Source organism: Schistocerca americana, chromosome 1 (assembly GCF_021461395.2).
Source record: "Schistocerca americana isolate TAMUIC-IGC-003095 chromosome 1, iqSchAmer2.1, whole genome shotgun sequence".
Taxonomy (NCBI): domain Eukaryota; kingdom Metazoa; phylum Arthropoda; class Insecta; order Orthoptera; family Acrididae; genus Schistocerca; species Schistocerca americana.
The window spans coordinates 1,085,669,745-1,085,688,860 of NC_060119.1; the positions used below are offsets into that span (position 1 = coordinate 1,085,669,745).

Here is a 19,116-nt window from a genome sequence, read left to right on the forward strand (position 1 = left end):
TAAATAACGCAAATGCTGCGCAAGAAATACTGCAGAAAGACAAATACTGCCAAACGTGTATGTGAAATGAATTATTACGACATCAGTCGCTGCTAAGAAGGGAATAAGCAGAGGGGTGGACATTTCGTAAACAAGAGGCAGAAACATCGTAATTAATTCGTACACGAGCTTTATAAGTGAAACGCTATTTTTAATCTAAAACAACCAAACATGTACAAAAATTTTCAGACTAACCACGGAAGATGCTTTAATAGAAGCGAAACGCGTCTGGTGTAAAAATTCTCTTTAATTAGACTGCAGTAAACTTAAGACGGAAAAACCAATAATAACTGATTTCGCCAGCTGCTACGGGAGTCGGCCACGGAAACAAACTCATTACTTCTTACTTCAGCTTGTAGATGGCTCTGGAGGCCGCCTCATGCAGCAGCGCCACAGTGGCCGGCTGTGTTACTAAGACGAAATGTCATATTTCCATCAGCTTAAAGCAGCTGTTCAACATTGAAATAACTATAACGCGTCTTCCATGTGTTGTTTGACAGCTGGGACATTATATTTTACCGAATTACTTTCTTTAGTTGTGATGAATATATACACATTCTAAGTCTGACAAAGAGTGGATCTAGGACAAGGACTGCCTTCACGATGTCGATATAAAGAAGGTCAGTTCCAAGACCAACGTTCAATCAGATTAAAATATCGCCTGGAAAAACTCTACTTGCGCCATCCTATGGATATATGGTATGCGATCTTCACATTACTTATCCGCTTCGTGCCTTTATGCACTGACAGTAACTGATTTATCGATAAACTTTTAGTTACTTCACAGCCTAATTTCGTTTGCAAAGCATGAAGCATGGCACTGTAGAACTTTTTATTTATATGCTATATATACCAGTTCAGAGCTACGATTCTAAACTAGTTTATATATTGCCACTGACTGCGAATTTTGTTTTACACTCGTCCAGTTTAATGAACAGTGTAGTTCTTCCTTGCACATTAACAGTCTCGTTCAGTGTAACTATTAAATTAGCAGATTAGGCGTCACATAAAGCTGGTGATAGTGGAAGGAAGTTAACGCTGTTATCAGATGCAGTGTCTAAAATATTACCTGAAAAGTATAGTTTTCAGTAGGAAATTTCGTATACATAATGAATCTGATGAACGAACATCAGTAAGAGTAACATCTAAATTCCTGATTACATGTTGTTCTTTTATCATTGTTGGAAATGAACTATGTTATGAAGTTGTCACGCCCGGACTGTGAAAATCACATCTTTTAAATCATAGGATGGACCGACAAAGATATAATTTAACCCAATCTAATCGCGATTAAACTGGCAGCTTTTTGGAATGAATATGCATGTGTCTTTGCATTGTAAGAAATTGTGCATTCAAATATTACCTTCAACATGTAGAAAATTATGCATAAGATACAGTAGCACATAATGACTCAGTGGAAAAAGGTTATGTGTGCAATTTACGTCAGTTCTTTTTAGAGGTTCCTTTTAGAGATTTTGTGGTCTGAAATATTTATTTGAAAGTATGCAAGAAATCAGAATATGTATCGGCTGCAACGCTCATACGCTAATTTCAAAAATGAGTTATTGTTAAAATGTGCGTTTAATCTACAGTTTTACTCTGAAATAAATCTTTAAATTGCGCCAAATGCACTTGACTAATAGAGCAATTAATTATTTTCAGTGTGAGGAAGAGAAATGAAAAGAATTACCTCCTAATAAAGAAAAAGGAAGCTTTCATGAAGCTTTGTAATATATTTCGCAATATCTTCGTTCAGTGCATTGAATCAAGGAAACAGATTTCATTCGAAAATTCTCTTTAATTCAAGATTTTTGTTGTTGTGAATATAATATTTTCTGTAAGATAAAATATTAAGTCTCGTTTTACGTTTCTTCAGTGATGAATGGTTGCAAAATGAGGAGTTATTTCGTAAATTCGACAAACAGAACACTTAGTGTGGGCAACTTTCGTCACTTAAGGAACTTAATGAGAATTGTAATTCCACTTTGCCTTCGTACTGGAGGGCATGTTTCACGCTGTAAGAGGATAATTATTTCTTTTGGAGTCCTAACCATTCGCGCTTGCTATAATCCGCATGTTTAGCATCGTCCAACAATTACCCAGTACCGGTTGCGAGTTGTCCATCTAATGGCTTCCAGGTGCAACAAAAATGTGATTTTCACCGTATTTCATGTAATTATTGATCAAATTAAAATTTAAAATTGTGTCATAATCTACTCATTAAGAGGTACAATCTCATGTTACGGGTTTAACACATTAAGGATTACATGTGTACATGCATAACTCACGACGTGCGAATTACCCAGACTACATTCATGATGTGTGTGAGCGTGACAGCACTCGGTGACTTCCAACAAACGTTACACATAATTTCAAACCTTTACGAAACTTTTTTCCACTGATACCCCGACAAAACGTTTTCGGTGTTTGTGCAGCAAAAATTAAGCATCAGGCATGGAGTTTTAATTTATTACTTCTTTTCTACTACCCCTGCTCGCAACACATTTTGCAGACCGTATGCCCGACACATACTTAAACACTGAGGCGCGTAAAAAACTAGCTTTCGCTGCAAACGGAGCCCAATTACACAGACTAGGTATTCATCTACAGTTTCATAATGAGAGTATTTCGCGACGTCCAACAAACTTTAACCATACTTTCACACCTTTTTCTCGCCCACATTCTTCGTGTCAAATATTAAACGCACTGACAGTTAGTGATTTATTGATAAACTTCTAGCTACTTCACAACGTAATTTCATCTGCAAAGCATAGCTCTGTAGAACTTTTATATGTATGTTATAATTACCAATCCTGAGACGCGATTGTAAGTTTGATACTTCGTTACTGACTTTTTTCTGGGCTAGTATCTCTGTTTTTTATTGTGTTAGTTACACCTAGGCTTTCCAATATTTGCCTTTCGCCTCCTTCCTTTGAGGACCTCTCCTGGTTTGCCACTTACCGGATGATGGGACTGGAGGCCCTTCAGTTTAATCCCTTTCACTCCAAAGCAACCAAACAAACAACCTTAAAGAGTCAGATGTTTACTGGTACTCTAGAATTCTTCCCACTCCAATCTCCGTGTGATTCCTGTTACATTATTGTAGTGCTAGATTGTGTGACAGCGGTAACTGGTAATGATTGTGTTAGTCAAACTAGAAGATGTTCATTCAAGAACAGAGAGAAAACCATCCTCAGTTATCTTTGTTTGTTAACGGAGTTTTATGTTTTCTTCATTATCAGAGTTGATCTACAAAGCGAGTTCATGGCGTGTCACCTCTAGAATTTTACTATCTTATACGCATTAGATAATGGAAGCTGACCAAATTCTCTCGAGGTATTTACATAACAGGTCTCACTGATAAATGAGTAAGAGAGGGTACTTATCATTACAGAACACCTATAATATATTTTTTCATCGTGACCATGCTTAGAATCGGGAATCTCTAATTACTTGTATACCATCACCTGCACTGCAGTTGAGATAAGGAGAAATCAGTTGTTACAGTTTCAAAACTAGTTGGTGTATTCTTTCCGGCAAACCTGTTGATTGTTATTTCCTATAAAATATATAACAAACACACAAAGAAAAGATATGACCGTCAAGTTTTTAGAAACAATAGAATTCACAAAGTGTATTTCAAAATCCGTCCTTCGTATCATGACGTGGAAAGGAAATGAGAGATAAACTATTTGCTTGAACTGCCGCTATTATGTAAATTGTCGGCAGACATTGCACAACTTTCGGTGATATCACCATCCCGTATTCACTGCAGCGGGCGCCATTATTCCCTTGTCAGTAGTCTCATTACGTTATCTTTCAGTTTCGTAGTCAGCAAACAGAGAAAGATAAGCGAATAAATTTCAAGGAGTAACGGAAATACAAAAATACAAACAGAAATACAAAATCTAATCAATTTCTAAAATACAGTAATTAACAGGCAGTAAGGCTGGTTTACAAATCATCTACATTATTTTTAAGAAATTCATTGAAACTCATTAAAAGAGTCATAGGGAAGTGTTAAGCACGAAACAGACGTGGTAATTCGGGAAATCTTTACCGACAGTTTCTTAAGCATCTGTCATTAGTCCGATTCCCTACCAAGTTGGATTAAGGGGGCGATAACCTAAAGCTATCATGAAAAAAAATCTAACTCCAATTTTTTCAGAGGCGACAGATATCAGGGCCAACGTTTTAAGCGAATGTCCTTCATAGTTTTTGATTTATTACGTTCTGAAGTTTGTCGACCCAGTAGGCGTAGCTCCAAAAGGTTCTCTACATCTATCTGTGGACACACTAAGTGAATGATGTTTAATTTCGAAACTGAGAGTCATTTCTTTGATTAACCGCATATTTCTCTGGATTCACAGTGTGAAATACGTTCAGTCCACAACATAAATGAATCAGCCAATTCAACGATGCAGGAGAAGTGTCCTAAAACAAACTTCTTGTCCAAAGCTTGTAAGATGCCTACTCCTTTATACGTATCGTTCACGTCGACGTTTCTCTCTAGAGTCAGCTGTGTTGATGCAACTACGGCAATCAGACTATTGTTTACGCTGCACAGCTTAGAGTAGCATCCTACTCCCACATGGAACATGCTAAAAATGGGGCCGTGTGCCTACCGGTACGTGATCTGCCAAAATCACCACATTTCCTATTGACAATCTTCACATTCAGTTAGATCTAATAGATACGAAAAGGATTTGAAAGGAGATACTAACTTAATAGAGCTGAAAAGTTTATTGTCCGTAGAACAAGGCACGATACATGTTACTAACGTTTTCTACTCACGCATACTGACATTCACTCTTTTTTCGCTTGTTATTACTTTTCTGAGGCAACCATTGCTTATACCGATCTTTGTTAACGACTCGGTTGTAATAATGATGAGTTATCAGTTCTGTCCACGAACACTGCAACATTTAACAGATTTATTGATTTCTCACGGCAGGCTGCCAAGTCGTCCAGACACGTCTCACATCCAGCTTTCCGTGCCACCCGCTACGTGTAAAGTACAGATATCGATAGTCGATGAGTAACTATATGTGTATCTTACAAGATATAGTGGTGCTTTTGATGCTTTCTCCTTTCAGTGACATATACCTTCAATGTTAATCCTGGGTGTGAAAGCGGGCTTTTAGTGCATTGCAAATCTGCAAAACCTTGATGTTGGGCGGAGAAAATATTAAAATAAATATATAAGTCCTCAGAAAGCAAAAAAAGGCGACAGAGAGAGTAGAAAATGAAGCAGTAGGGACAAGAAAAAGAATCTTCAGCAAAGCACATCGATACGCCATGTTTTAGAGAGTATGTTTAAATATAATGTGACGTTTTAAGATTTTTCTTCAAACGCATTTTTCATAACTTACCCTTTTTCAGGTGTAAGGCACTTACTCTCAGTATCTTCTCATCAGAACTGTTCGTTACGAAGATGTGAATAGCAGTACGGCTATTTTAAGTAGTATCCCCTATTTTTCGTTAGGTTATCCACTTTTTGTTCTCACGACCTGATCAAAAACATATCACAATGGACCATCCACGTAAAGATGACGTTTATTGAAAACGTAAGACAAAGCCGATTTTGACTTTCCTGTAATGGTATAATGCAACTTGTCCACTGGCCGGAATTGACATGAACAGTCGATATGCAAGGAAAACACACACCAACCATTGAATCAACTGTCATCAGCCGAAGGACTATGAGAGTACGATGTACACAAGTGAAGAGAACTTGGAAATTCCACTCTTGTATGGAGAATTTAAGTTAGCACAACAGTAATTGCGGATAACGTTTCTTGCGCTTCCGTTTGTTTGCTGTCAATTCCATCAGCTGGACAAGCTATGCTCCCTTGGGTACTAGTATTGTGTGCTAGTAGAGAAGAATCAAAAGTCCGTTTTGTGTTAGGTTTTTAATAACGCTATCTTTACATGAATGATGCAACGTGACATGTTTTTGAATAGTCATGAGGACAAGAAATGGACTATTGAACAAACAATATAGGTTTCTATTTAAAAATGCGTACAGCTGTACAAAGCTACAACATGGGGAATCATATAGGTAAATGCCCCCTGGCAACTGAACAACATTTGTTTCATGGATTTTTCATTTTGCTTCTGGACAAAAAGCTATTTGGCGTGGTCACGATTAATAGGAGATTCTGTACATTTCCTTTGCTATAGTTTTACGTGTGGGTAATCATCTGTTGGAAAACTTATTTTAATTGCAATAAAAGCCCTTCAACATAATTTCGTGCAATGTTTACGCTAGCACTAGCTCTGAGCTCGTCAATAAGCGATAATTGTTTAGACAACTATCTACATCTCCAATTCAAATAATAGAGTCAAGTTTGTTTCCAGAGACCCAGTGCACCAATAAAAAGTAATTTACATTACATTACACTGGTCAGCCAGAACATTACGACCACGTACCGAATAGCCGATAGTCCACCTTTGGCCCTGATAACAGCGGCGACGCCTCGGAGGATGGGAACAATGAGGGCATCGTCGGTCACTGGAGGGAGCTCGCACCTCATCTGCACACACAAGTCACCTAATTCCCGTTAAGTCCTGGGAAGTGGGCGATGAGCTGTCACGGCACGTTCAATCACATCCCAGATGTGAAACTTCCTGGCAGATTAAAACTGTGTGCCGGACCGAGACTCTTAAATCGGCACCTTCGCCTTTCGCGGGCAAGTGCTCTAGCGACTGAGCTACCCAAGCACGACTCACGCCCCGTGCTCACAGCTTTACTTCCGCCGGTACCTTGTCTCCTACCTAACAAACTTCTTTTAATCAGCGCACACTCCACTGCAGAGTGAAAATTTCGTGCTGGACATCCTAGATGTGTTCGATCTTTTTCAGATCTGGCGAGTTTGGGGGGCCAGCACATCAATTGGAACTCACCACTGTGTCCCTCGAACCACTTCATCACACTCCTGCCTTGTGACATGGTGCATTATCTTACTGAAAAATGCCACTGCCGTCGGGAAACATGATCGTCATGAAGGATTAAGTTTCACGGAAGCTCCAAATTTAGTGCGGACGTCAATGCGAGATGCTTTTAGTAGTTTCCACAATGAAATATTGTTTCAAAATAAAATATCAAGAGATTCTGGCCGTATGTAAGGAACACCAGTGCCAAAAACAGTCAATACCGTCACTGCGCGATAGCGATGGAAATGTTACCGATGATGGTGTCACTAATGCGGAGTTACTAAATACAGTTTTCCGTAATTCCTTCACGAAAGAAGACGAAGTAAATATTCCAGAATTCGAAAGCAGAACAGCTGTTAGCATGAGTGACATAAAATCAGATATCTTAGGTGTTTCGAAACAAATCAAATCATTTAAGAAAAGCATGTCTTCCGCTCCAGATGGTATACCATTCAGGTTCCTTTCAGACTATGCAGTCACAACAGCGCCTTTCTTAGCAATCATATACAACCTCTCACTTGACGAAAGGTCTGTTCCTAAAGGCTGGAAAGAAGCACAGATCACACCAATATTCAAGAAAGGAAATAGGAGTAACCCATTGAATTACAGACCCATATCACTGACCTCAATTTGCAGTAGGATTTTGGAGCATATACTGTACTCGAACATCATGAATCACCTTGAAGAAAATGACTTATTGATACATAACCAACACGGATTCAGAAAATATCGTTCTTGTGCAGCACAGCTAGCTCTTTATTCTCATGAAGTAGTGAGTGCTGTCGACAAGGGATCTCAGATCGACTCCATCTTCCTAGATTTCCGTTCCTCACAAGCGACTATTAATTAAATTGCGTGCATATGGAGTATCGTCTCAGTTGTGTCACTGGATTCGTGATTTCCTCTCAGAGAGGTCACAGTTCGTAGTGATAGACGGTAAATCATCGAGTAGAACAGAAGTAATATCTGGCGTTCCGCAATGTAGTGTCATAGGCCCTCTGCTATTCCTGATTTACATAAATGATCTAGGTGATAATCTGAGCAGCTCCCTTAGATTGTTTGCAGATGACGCTGTAATTTACCGTCTAGTAAAATTATCAGACGATCAATTCCAATTACAAAATGATCTAGAGAGAATTTCTGTATGGTACGAAAAGTGGCAATTGGCACTAAACAAAGAAAAGTGCGAGGTCATCCACATGGGTACAAAAAGAAATCCGATAAATTTTGCGTATATGATAAATCGCACAAATCTAAGTGCTGTCAATTCGACTAAATACTTAGGAATTACAATTAAGAGCAACTTAAATTGGAAAGACCACATTGATAATATTGTGGGGAAGGCGAAACAAAGGCTGTGCTTTGTTGGCAGAACACTTAGAAGATGCGACAAACCCACTAAAGAGACAGCCTACATTACACTTGTCCATCCTCTGCTGGAATATTGCTGGGCGGTGTGGGATCCTTATCAGGTAGGGTTGATGGAGGACATCGAAAAAGTGCAAAGAATGGCAGCTCGTTTCGTGTTATCGCGCAATAGGGGTGAGAGTGTCACTGATATGACACACGAGTTGGGGTGGCAGTCACTGAAACAAAGGCGGTTCTCTTTGCGGCGAAATCTATTTACGAAATTGCAGTCACCAACTTTCTCTTCCGAATGCGAAATTATTTTGTTGATACCCACCTATGTAGTCAGAAATGATCATCATAATAAAATAAGAGAAATCAGAGCTCGAACGGAAAGGTTTAGGTGTTCCTTTTTCCCACGCGCCATTCGAGTGTGGAATGGTAGAGAAATAGTATGAAAATGGTTCGATGAACCCTCTGCCAGGCACTTAAGTGTGAATTGCAGCGAGCGTTACTATATAGATGTAGATGTAGGTGTACATGTCCCTGGAAGACGATAGATGCGCGCCCTCCTATCGACGTGATGATGTAGGTATTGGGATTCATCAGGCTATCCAGTTCTTATACGTCAACGTCCAGTGCCGATGGTTACGTTGCCGATTTCGTGGTGTAAACATTGACACTTGTATGGGTTCCCGGCTGTGGAGCCTATCGTTGTGTACGGTGCACTGTGTATGCAGACACACTTGTGCTCTGCCCAGCACTTAAGTCTGATGTTAGTTCCACCACAGTTCTCCGCCTCTCCTGTTTTACCAGTCTGCCCAGGCTACGACGTCCGACACCTGTAGTGAGGTGTGCCTGCCCAACTTGGTTTCATCTTGGCTTCGCCACGTGTTGAAGATACTCACCACAGCACTCTTCGAACAACCGACAGGTTGTGCAGTTTCCGAAATGCTCGTGGCGAGCCCCCGGGCCATCACAATCTGCCTTCGGTCAAGCTTAAATAGATCGCGCGCCTTCCGCATTCTACATACATGCAGCACGCTCACTTGTTCTACATGCACCGTGCGTGTTTCTGAGTAACAGTCATTCCTCGCCAGACAACGCTGCTATGGCCTGGACGGCTTTATATCGATAGTAGATCGGTGATCTTAATGGTCTGGTGGTGGTCATTATACAATTACAATTTCATATCTAGAAATTCATCCATTGAGCAGGAGTTGTCATTGAGAAATTCATTTAATTTGTTTTTGAATGGTGGCTGCCTATCTGTAGATCATTCTTGCTATTTAGTAAATGGCCAAAGACTTTGTGGTAATATAAATCATCCCTTGCTATGCCAAAGTAGAACACTGAAGATCATCCTTTCTTCAAGTTTTGTAACTATGCACTTTGCTATTATTTTTGTATAGGGATGGGTTCTTACTAACAAATTTCATTAGAGAATATATGTATTGTGAAGGAACTGTGAATATCCTTAGTTCCTTAAGTAAATGTCTGCAGGGTGACCTTTGGATTTTTTGTGGTAAGTTCTATGGGACCAAACTTCTGAGGTCATCAGTCCCTGATCTTTGCTGGGCTCCAGCTGTTATTCTGATTACACACTTTTGTGCAATGAATACTTTTTCTGTTAATGCCATATGAAAGCAGTGTATGAAAATAAGCATAGTAGGCTAATTTACTGGTATGTTTATCACCAAAATTTGCAATAACCCTAATAGCATAAGTAGCTGAACTCAAACGTTACAGCAGATCAGAGGTGTGTTTCTCTCAATTCAATTTCTCATCAGCGCAAACGCCCCGAAATTTTGAATATTCTGCCGTAGCAACAGGCTTCTGTTCAAAGTACATGCTAGTCAGTCGTGTTATGCCATTTACCCTACAGAGCTATACATATTGTGTTTTCTCAAAATTTAGGAGTGTCCATTTGCAGAGGACCACTTACTAATTGTCTGAAAGACACTATTTACAATATCCTCAGCTAATTCTACGATTTAATAATTACTTTAAACATGACTTCTCGACCATAAAATTTCGAGTGGGCTGTCATAAATTTTTCTTTATCATATTAAAAAGGAAATACTTCCTAATATTCTGCAAAATTACATTTATTTCGTCATGCATGGGCTTTCGGATCGATATGCGATCTTTGGGTGACAATAGACTTTCACACGCACAGATGAAATGGCGTGCGACTTATACCGATAAGCGGAAAATTACGAAATGTTTCAATTTTATAACTATTTTCTGCCAAGCACCGACGGAAAATTCATTTAATTATCTTTATCATTTATTGCCGAAAACATATCGGAATCCTGTTTTCTGTTACAAAGCGCGTCCTCTTCGAAACAGCCAGTTAACAAACAGTGTAAATAGACTGTTCAGGTTTTTATGTTGGTACGCTAAGTAGCGCTCTGTATGAATATCACTGACTGCACTTTGTGCAGTCTGTGGCTGGTTGGACTCATTGTTGGAATATTCGCTTTTGCTGTGTTGGGGAGTTGGATGCGCAGTTGGAGGTGAGCCGCCAGCAGTGGTGGATGTAGGGAGAGAGGTGGCAGAATTTTGAGAACGGACTATCTGGACGTGTGTCCGTCAGAAAAAGGAAATTTGTAAGACTGGATGTCATGAACTGATACATATTATGACTTTTGAACACTATTAAGGTAAATACATTGTTTGTTCTCCATCAAAATCTTTCATTTGCTAACTATGCCTATCAGTAGTTAGTGCCTTCAGTAGTTAGAATCTTTTGTTCAACTGGCAGTATTGGCGCACCCTGTATTGCAGTAGTTTGAGTAACGAAGATTTTTGTGAGGTAAGTGATTCATGAAAGGTATAGGTTATTGTCAGTCAGGGCCATTATTTTGTAGGGATTATTGAAAGTCAGATTGCGTTGTGCTAAAAAAAAATTAAAAAATAAATAAATAAAATAAAATTGTGTATCAGTTGTTTAGTGTTGGTCAGAATAAGTGAAGAGAGAAATGTCTGAGTACGTTCAGTTTTGCTCAGATGTTTGAAACTCAAATAACTTAGAGGTTTTCCAGCACTGTCATTTATAAATTTTTCTAAGGGGATGTTTCAATAGTGACTCAGACTAATATCCTTTCCTTTGCTGGTTACTGACTTGATATTGTTTAGGAAAGTCAGAAAGCTAACGTTCATTTGCAGTCCCTCATACATAATTTTCGGCTAACGCTATCGCGTCTCGCTCTGCAGAAGCCATAATGTTACTCCCATATTAAGACTCTCAAATGGCCTCTTTGTGAAGTGCTTTCCGAGAATGACTGTTTTACTCCACAGTACAATATTTCCGAATTTAGGGAAAAGCAAATGATAACTAAATCAACCGAGCGCATTTGTGTATGAAACACATCGTACTCTCTAGCGGATGTGTGACTTGCGTCACCTACTTAAGTTGAGAGTGGACACTGATTTTCACCAAGATCACTAAAACATAAAAAATAATCTGCCAAGTAGATCTGTATCCTCATTTCTAGGACAAAAGAAATAGATGTCCAGATATTCTGAAACATATGTTACCTACAAGAAAAAATGGCAAATAGCTCCAAAGCATGTTGGTGTATGAGATAATTTCCTCAGATAGTGGATGTATCTTACGCGGCCATAGGGATGTAGAAGATCTTTCAAAAATATTCATCCGATTGCTCAATACTGTACCTTCTACATGAATGAAGATAGAGACTTGAAGTAAATTTGGACTTATTCATAGTTTTTATGACCAAAATAACTATCGAATTTTATAAGAGTGTATCTTTTAGATACTTGAACACACAATCTTCAGATAATTTGCACAATTAGGTTTAGGATAGGAGTTTTCATTTACCTTTCGGAATTGGTAAGTGTGCTCTTCACCAGACGCACGACAAACACTCAGACGATAATCAGATTCGTTTCATACTTTTCAGAGCATTCCAGAGTAACTGCATTCACTGCCGCGTCGCATTTTACCACATTTTGTTGGGATAAGAGGCACACAGACGGAGCCTTTCGAAAGCTCCCACGAAAAGAACCATGTACTGTGAAACCAGCCAACTTTGGAGGCCAATTGTGCAATGGTGCAACGGGAGATCGGAACGCTCGTTACAGCCTATGCAGCTCATTGGTAAGATATCCTCTTACAAAGTACATCACAAAATACCAAATTATAAGGAGTGTAAAGCCCGTGTTACGATGCGGAAACATAGAACCTTAGCTCTACTCCTAGTGATCTGGCAGTGAACTTCGAATGCTGGAAAATATGGCAGAAAAATTCGTATTCTTGCTTTGCGAAATACGAGTATTAGATGACAATATTTTTTATTGCTTGCTTTAAAAGTTCAAAAATGTAATGTTGTGCTCTTCACTAATCGTAAAATGTAGTATCCTATGAATATAATATTAGTGAGTCACAGTTGGAACCTGTAAAACTGTGCACTTAACAGATTTTAGTGAGTCACAGTTTACAAGTACTTGGTTGTAACACGTAATAGAGGCATGAAGTGGAACGATAATACAGATCAGTTGGGGATAAAGCAAGCAGCAGACTTCGGTTTACTGCTAGAATACTGACGAAATGCAATCACTCTAGAAAGTAGTTTGCTTACAAAACACTCTTGGAATATCTCTCAACTGTGAGGGGGCCCATACTATATGGGACTAGCACGGGATATCGAACGTATACACAGAAGGGCAGTACGACTGGTCACAGGTTCGTTTCACCCGCGCGAAAGTCTCAATGAGATGTTGAGAGAACTGAGCTGGCAGACTCTAAGATAGACGGAAACTATCCACAGAAAGTCTACTGACAAAATTTCAAGAACCAGCTTAAATGATGAGTCTAGGAATACACTACAACTCCCTACATATCGCCTCTTTAGGGATGAGGGTAAGACTAATTACAGTACACACAGATGCATTTAAACAGTCATTTTTCCCGCGCTTCATACGTGAATGGAACGGGAAAAGGCCCTAATAACTGGTTCAGTGGGACATACCCTCTGCCTTGCATTTCACAAGGGTTCGCAAAGTATAAATGTAGACGCATTGGAGATGTAGATCTGTGAAAATATTTACGTACCTACACCTGCACCAGAATAAAAAAGTGAATGACAGCTACGTATTCACATGACAGCGTAGCAACAACCAAAAGGAAATGGACGTGATCATGGTTTCTCTTCTTTTTAACATTTTCATATCGCCCTTGTACCTGAGGTGGCAGGTTTCATGGTCAATTGCACATTAAGCTAACGGCCAGCAACGTAACATTGAGATTCGTTTTCGGTGGTTGCGTTGTTTCTGTGTCGTGCGTGCTTATTTCACGCAATAGAACGTCCTAAACTAGTTGTGAAACTACACAGAAAAGTGATAAGTCTATTACCAGTCTGCTAAGGAAACTCAGCAGTGCACGTTAACTGGCACCGTGTTGAAGTATCCAGAACGGAAGCGTGAAGCTGTTGCTGCTGCAGCCGTATTGTGTGGACACACAAACGAGAATCGGCAATATAGCCTGCTCCCGTGCTCAACTGTCAATCATTTTGCCATTCTGATCGGAGTAAATTGTTGCAGTGTTAGCATTTGCAAGAAAGAATGCTCTAGTCACTAAGGCTACAACGTATACTCATCTACACCTACATCCATACCGTGCAAATCACTGTGAAATGTAGGTATAACTCAGCGGCAGTGAAAGCAGAAAGAGAGCAATATACTTACTATACTTTAAAATCTAGTAGTTCACACTAATTCGTAAGGAGTAACAAATGTACGTCTATAGAAGAACATGCAACGAAACCAGCTTCCCTTTTATATGAAACAAAAACAAACATGGAATTATCTGCTACACCCAGTATTACGGATGCGAGCAGAAATCACGTAGAATACGATCAACATGTTTACAATTCAATTCAAAGAGTGCATGCAGTATATACGAGAAATCATAATTAGAAACACAGAGCGATGAAACGAGTTTCTGTTTGCTACGAAACAAAGGCAAATATGAAAGACTTTAAATCATACAGTGAGAAAATGAGACAATGAAAGACAGATAAAATTGAAGCACTCCAAGTGCGGCTGGCAGCGAACCGAGGTCATATTACCGAAAGACCGTGTACGAGTTTTACCCCAGTGCTCTCACATACCGGTTCCAATGTGATAGCGCTCCGTCCTTTTGAAAATTGAAGGATTCGGCATGTTCTCGCAATTTAAAAAGAAGCCAGATCTCCAACACGTGCAGGTTCGTTATCCCTCTATAAGGGAGCGAGTGGGCAGATAGCAGAGCTAACCGTTCCAGGGAGACCCATGCCGTTAACTACATGAACCACAAATGGTAAACTTTTAGTTTGGATGCGTAATTTTCTATCGCCATTCTAATAAAACATGTAGTCTTGTGAAACCGAATCTTTTGAGGCCAACTTCGTCGCATGGTCTTAGGCGCCTTGCCACGGTTCGCGGGGATCCCACCATCGGAGGTTCGAGTCCTCCCTGGGGCATGGGTGTGTGTGTTGTCCTTAGCGTAAGTTAGTTTAAGTTAGATTAAGTATTGTGCAAACCTAGGGACCGATGACCCCAGCAGTTTGGTCCCATAGGAACTTACCACCACCATCAGTGATGCCACCTTTGTGTTAACTGAGACAGCAAGAACGCTGACAAACGATTGTTAGAAGCGGCGGTTCGTAATGCAACTCGTCAACATTTGAGTGTGACACGGCGCAGGGAGCTATTTATTTAACCTTGTAACAGTTCTTAAGAAAGCTATACACATAATATGCTCTTTCGGGTCATATGACCCGGTTGTTTTTTAAGGGCACAACAGTAGTAAGTTTTTAAGAGTTATTATGGTTTTAAATTTATGTTCTATTTACTCACCTTCGGTTACATTTGTGCAAGAATTTAGAAAGTATTTCCACCCACTTTTCACACAGGACTCTTGTCTCTTCATGCTCTTCAATCGGATTTGTCACTCAAGCATAACACGTGGGGTAACAGAATCGTATTCTGACACAACAGCAAGAAAGATGGCTCTGCATCTTTCTGGATCTCATAGACTCATTGTTGAAACACCATCGATCTGTGAGAGTATTTTTGTTCCGTCGTTACAACTAAAAGTGTTTCTCACCAGATGCTTTTTTTCCTTTCTTGAGACAAAGCGTCATCAGTGATTTGTAACGAAAGATATTTATAATTTGATTTGTTTTTAAATCGAAAAACAGTACGTTATCAGTTTTTTAGTTTTTATTTACTGTAATTTCTGCTTGGTCTCTCGCCTACATCAGGAAATGCTGTCGGCTAGCATGTCTTTGGTTTCTTTCTTCATTAGACACTTATACTTGTAGCATAAATTTTCCCTTCTTTGCAGAGCTATGCGTTTTTCACGTTTTGCACAGCACACTTTTACGTAACCACTGTTTAATGTTTATGTGTGTACCTCTATGTGTTTATTGCGTTTTGTAGTGTTGCCAATATTGCCGCTAGTTTGATTTTGACCTATACTTCTTTGTAGTTAATTATATAGGTATTATGCTATTTAATTACGTTACTATGTGTTTATATACCATGTAAGACTAATGAAGAGGAATGGTGATGGAGTTGTTTTTGTGGTGAATACATGGGAGATGGAGAAGCAAAGATGAGTGGACATAAAGTGCATGATTGTGTGGAGAGTTAGTTGGAGAAAAAGGTGAGGAACAAGAAGTGAAATGAAATTGGGAGGGCAGGGTGCTGGGCGGGAGAGGGTGAAGGATGGAAAAGGATTTTTCCTTTTCATGGGATTTTTTCGATTATTTTATATAGTGGATGGTTTCGCATATTTCTTTGGTCTTTGAGCAATTGTTTATTTTTTGTTAATGCTTTGTGTATGTGGAAATTTTCATGGAAAGGGAGGAGGTGTCGGTCGTTACTAATTGTTGCGATCTTCATATCTTTTTCAATATTGCTTGATCTGTGGTATTACTATTCTAGACGATCTGCAAATGATGAATGGTTTGTACCGTAATTCATTGCTCAGATTTATTCTTTATATCTTTTGCCAAATGTCCTGCCAGCGATTACATTGTACATTTTTTCACAATCTCTGCAACTGAACTGATAAACATCGGGTTGTTGTTATCTGATTTCGGTTTTGGGATGTGCTTTCGTACTGAGTTGTTTGTTTTGTAAGCTATGATTATGCCTTGTTACTTGCATATTTTACTCATTCCATGCTTGAATTTGTTATGGTAGGTCATTGTGTGCCATTTTTTGTGGTAGTGCAGGTTGTATGTGTTAGTGAGGTTGGGTTAGCTTTTTTCATTATTTGTGTCTTCATTTTTCTGTTTAGTTTGCGTATTATTGTTTCTTTGTGTCCATTTTAATGCCGTCTTTTTTATAATGGCCAGCCGTTTTTGGTAATCAGAAATGCTTAGGGGTATCCCATTGAGCCTGTTTAACATGTACCTGACTACAGCCTTTTTCTGAGTCTGTGATTGGTTTAAGGTTGCATTCAAGATAGTGTCACTTGTTGTGGGATTTCTGTAAATGTCAAATGTGTATTCGTGACTGTCAAATGTGTGTTCATGATAGTTTTCTTACGATTATGTCTAGAAAGTTAAGAGTGTTTTCTTGTTCTCCTTTTATTATGAACTTTATGTTTTGTCTGTAGTATTTAAGTCGTTATGTAGTTGCTGTTTTCTATGTTTAGGTTCATTTACCATACATATTATGTCATCAATGTATCTGTACTAGTAGATGACATATAGCTTTCCTTTGTTATTATCTCTTTAAATATTAATATTTCTGTATGATTCATGATAATGTTGGCGAATATTTCTAAAATAGGCGACTCTATGAGTAAACCTTCTTCTGTGTACTATTCTTGACTGAATTCTAAATAATTTTGTTGTTACTAACAGTAGCAATTTTATTGCTTTATCAGTGTGTTTGTTCACGAGGTAGCTCGTTGTGTGTTTTCAGGCTCTCTTCAATCAGTTTTATGGTTTCATTAACAGGGATGCAGCTGTAAATACTTCGTACATCAAAGGAGATCTGTGTTGCTGTGCCAAGGATTTTAATGTCCCTGTTGTGTTCTACTAGCTGAGTGATATAGTTCTATCAAATGCGACTGCATTTGTTTTCCTAAGAGGTATGTGGGACCTGCTCTGAAGTTAACTATCGAATGGACAGGGTAATTTTCGTCATGAACCTTAGGTGGACATCTTATGTTGTGGGCTCAAGAATTTTTTTCTTTGTATAAATCTTTGTTTCTCCCTGTCTACAAATGTATACACTATGGTTTTGAGGGTGTTTTTAACATGTGTTTGAAATCTGTCAGCTGGGTGTGATTTTAAATTTTCTATGTTGTTTTTGCTGATGAATGTTTTTCTATGTATTCTTTTGTTTTCACGAAGACAACAGCGTTATCTTTTTCAGATTTTATTATAGTGATGTTTTACGCTTTCAGTTTTTTCTTTAGATTTTTAAGTTTTGTTTGAACACAATTGTTTTTGAAATTACTGTTTTTTTTTAATTTGTGTTGCTATATTTTTAATTTATCCTGTTATTGATACCCCAGTTAGCCCTGTATTTCATTACTGTTGTCATTCTTTCCTTCTGTAGAGAGAATGTATTCAGATTCCATAACTAGATCTTCTATTAGTTGTTCATTTGCTGATGAGTTAACACAGTGTTTTAAACCTTTTTCTAAGAACTGTTGTTCGTTTCCATTTAGAAGTATATCTGTAAAATTGCCCACCCTTCGTTAGAAATGGTTTGTGTGAATGTGTTTGTTGGTGTGGGGCTTTGTGTGGTGCAATTTGAGATTTTCAATTTTCTTATTATGCTTTACTCACATTTTGTTTATTGCTGTGCAAGCTCAGCGTTCGTCGTTTTCCCTGACGGGAGCGAAAATTATAGGATTATTTAATTTTCATGCTATCTGAAGGTGAACTTCGCATAATTCTTGGTTTAGCATCTGTTTTTTCGTATATAGTGACTTAATTTCCTGTTACAGCCAGGTGTTTTAAGAAGCTTGGCTGGCTACTTTTGCTGCTTTCGAAGTGTTTCTCATTATTACATTTATTTATTTTGGCATCAGATCATTACGTTTACGCTGGTTATTATATTTGATGGTTTCAACGGTTTTATATCGACTAAAACGAATCTTCTTGAACTGGTAACAGAGGTCAACTCAGAATGCTTGAAAATGGGTCATTAAAATCTTCATTTGTGTGGTCATAATGTCGTAGTTTCTTAAAAATTCCTGAATATATTTCTGTTCTGTTGTACATCTACGAGAAAAGGCGTATTTTTCTGATCGCAGGCGTTTCGTTTTATTGAGGTAAAGCATTATCAGTCCTCTGTAATCAAAGATATTTACAGTATGATTTGTTTTTAAATCGATAAACAGATCATTAACAATGTGTATTTTTACTTACTGTAATTTCTGTCGGTTTCTCTCTTACATCAGACAATACCATCAGCTAACAAATCTTCAGTTTCTTTCTTCATTAGACTCTGACACTTGTAGTCTAACTTTTTTCTGCTTTGCAGAACTGTGAATTTTTTGTTTTACACAGCACACTTTTTCGTACACCATTGTTTAATGTTAATTTGTATACTTCTAAGTGTGTATTGTATTTTGTAGTGTCTCCAATATTACCATTAGTTTGTTTGTGACCAATGCATTGTCTTCTAGTTAATTACATGTGTGTTATTCTATTTCATTATGTTGCTGTATATTTATAAACTGTGTAAGTGTAATGAACGAATAGTGATGGCGGCAAGTAACGATAGTAATTCAAGTGTAAAGTACAAAACAAAAAA

General features: G+C 38.5%; 1 protein-coding gene across 4 annotated transcripts in view; it reads left to right on the forward strand.

The window, feature by feature from the left end:
• The first annotated feature begins 467 nt into the window (after positions 1–467).
• LOC124617747 (solute carrier organic anion transporter family member 74D) overlaps positions 468–19,116 on the forward strand; it is a 219,590-nt gene continuing 200,941 nt past the window's right edge. The window contains exons 1-3 of one of the 4 annotated variants that reach the window (XM_047145291.1): positions 468–738; positions 12,252–12,448; positions 17,304–17,437. The gene's annotated coding sequence lies outside the window, so the exon portion shown is untranslated. The remainder of the gene's footprint in view (positions 739–12,251; positions 12,449–17,303; positions 17,438–19,116) is intronic. The other 3 variants (XM_047145292.1, XM_047145290.1, XM_047145293.1) reach the window with 3 other exon arrangements.